Raw genomic sequence first — 2,576 nt, 5'->3', positions numbered from 1 at the left:
TATATATATATATATATATATATATATATATATATATATATCTTTTATCTTGTAAGTTACGGGGCTCCACCAATGCCTCAGCACCGCCTCCCCCCACGCCCCTTCAGTACTTGTTATTTTTACCGTCAGACTGTGATAGGAAACAAACACGAAGATAACCCCCACACACACATACATACACACACATACATACACACACACATACATACACACACACATACATACACACACACATACACACACAATGCAGTCCGATATATACTAAGCATGAAAACAAAGACGGTGGGGTCACAAGTAGATCGCTCAGAATCTCTTCGATCAGTACTATTGTACCTACATAAAAAAATATATTCTTTAAAAGACATATTCAAACTAGTATAAAATAAATAATATACACAGCGGGTGCGGGGATACAATATAATGAATTTATAAATAGATAGCTGAAATAACTTACATTGGTTCACTCAACTGAAAGGACGTTGTCTACCAGTTTGTCGTTACTCTGGGATACGGTTGCTAAGGAATAAGAGGGAAGTAATAATTTTTAAAAATTATTTCTCTTCGTATTTATATATAACGCATTCTATTGCATAATTTGAATTCGTATATATCAATTATATTTTAGATGCTAATTAAATCCCGAACGTAATTTAAAGAAGGGGTTTAAACAAAAACGATTCTAAGTCTAAACAAAAGACGAATTAAGTCACGTTACATCGCGTTGACAATATGTTGAATTACTTCCCCTATAACCGAATTAGCTACTTGTTTATGGTTGTACTAGCAGAGATACCCGGCGTTGCTCAGATTAAAACGGCATAGTTTTTAATTCTTTTTTTTTTCAGTCATTTGACTGTGGCCATGCTGGAGCACCACCTTTAATCAACACAAAAGAAGAAAGCAGGAGGGAGGGAGAAAGAAAGAGTGAAAGACGGAGAGAGAAAGAAAGAAAGAGGGAGAGACGGAGAAAGAAAAAGGAAGGAAAGAGGGAGAAAGAAAGAAAGAGGGGGAAAAAAGAAAGAATGAAAGAGATAAAGAAAGAAAGAGGGAGGAAAAAAGAAAGAATGAAAGAAATAAAGAAAGAAAGGAAGAGGGAGGAAGAACGAAAGAAAGACAGGAGAAAAAAGAAAGGAGAGATGAGAAAAAGGAAAGAAAGAAAAGAAGAAAGAAAGAAAGAAAGAAAGAAAGGAAGAAAGAAAGAAATAAAGGAAGGAAGGAAGGAAGGAAGGAAGAAAGAAAGAAAGAAAGAAAGGAAGGAAGAAAGAAAGAAAGAAAGAAAGAGAGAAAGTGGATAAGAACGAAATAAAGAAAGATGGAGGGAGAGAGAAAGAAGGAAAGAAAGTGGGAGAAAGAAAGAAAGAAAGAAAGAAAGGAAGAAGGAAAGAAAGAAGGCAGAAAGGAAGTAAAGAAAGAGGGAGAAAGAAAGGAAGGAAGGAAGAAAGAAAGAAAGGAAGGAAGGAAGGAAGAAGGAAAGAAAGAAGGCAGGAAGGAAGTAAAGAAAGATAGAGAAAGAAAGAAAGAAAGAAAGAAAGAAAGAGGGAGAGACGGAGAAAGAAAAAAGAGGGAAAAAAGAAAGAAAGAGAGAAAAAAGATGGAAAGAAAGAAAGAAAGAAAAAAAGAAAGAAAGAAAGAAAGAAAGAAAGAAAGAAAGAAAGAAAGAAAGAAAGAAAGAGGGAGAGACGGAGAAAGAAAAGGGAAGGAAAGAGTGAGAAAGAAAGAAAGAGGGAGGAAAAGAGAAAGAATGAAAGAAATAAAGAAAGAAAGTGTGAGGAAGAACGAAAGAAAGAAAGAAAGAAAGCAAGAAAGTGGATAAGAACGAAATAAAGAAAGATGGAGGGAGAGAGAAAGAAGGAAAGAAAGTGGGAGAAAGAAAGAAAGAAAGCAAGAAAGAAAGCAAGAAAGGAAGAAAGAAAGGAAGAAGGAAAGAAAGGAGGCAGGAAGGAATTAAAGAAAGATGGAGGAAGGAAGAAAGCAAGAAAAAAGAGGGAAGGAAAGAAAGAAAGAAAGAAAAAAGAGGGAAAGAAAGAAAAAAGAAACAAAGAAACAAAGAAAGAAAGCGGAAGAAAGAAGGAAAGAAAGAAAGCGGGAGAAAGAAGGAAAGAAAGAAAGGAGGGAGAAAGAAAGAAGAAAAGAACGAAAGAAACATGGAAAGAAGGAAGGAAGGAAAGAAACAAACAAACAAACAAACAAAGTGAAAATGAAGAGAAAAAACTGAGAGATGTGGGATAGAATCATTGGGAAAACGAGAGTGAAGACACAGAGGTCAATGTTTAGGTTGTTGTTGGCATTCCGTCGCTTACGACGTCGAGGGTTCCAGTTGATCCGATCAACGGAACAGCCTGCTCGTGAAATTAACATGCAAGTAGCTGAGCACTCCACAGACACGTGTACCCTTAACGTAGTTCTCGGGGGATATTCAGCGTGACACAGTGTGACAAGTCTGACCCTTTGAATTACAGGCACAACAGAAACAGGAAGTAAGAGCGAGAGATAGTTGTGGTGGAAGAGTACAGCTGGGTTCGCCACCATCCCCTGCCGGAGCCTCGTGGAGATTTAGGTGTTTTCGCTCAATAAAC

At 36.9% G+C, this 2,576-nt stretch overlaps 1 protein-coding gene across 1 annotated transcript in view; it reads right to left on the bottom strand.

Moving 5' to 3' along the window:
- LOC106873590 (cilia- and flagella-associated protein 44) overlaps positions 1-658 on the bottom strand; it is a gene marked incomplete at its 3' end in the record, with an annotated part of 187,418 nt that extends 186,760 nt beyond the window's left edge. Inside the window, exon 1 of the mRNA XM_014921024.2 lies at positions 455-658. The remainder of the gene's footprint in view (positions 1-454) is intronic.
- Positions 659-2,576: the final 1,918 nt, after the last annotated feature.

This window comes from Octopus bimaculoides, chromosome 5, assembly GCF_001194135.2.
Source record: "Octopus bimaculoides isolate UCB-OBI-ISO-001 chromosome 5, ASM119413v2, whole genome shotgun sequence".
Lineage (NCBI taxonomy): Eukaryota > Metazoa > Mollusca > Cephalopoda > Octopoda > Octopodidae > Octopus > Octopus bimaculoides.
The sequence above is the reverse complement of the archived record's forward strand: the minus strand, read 5'-3'. Positions and strand labels throughout refer to the sequence as shown.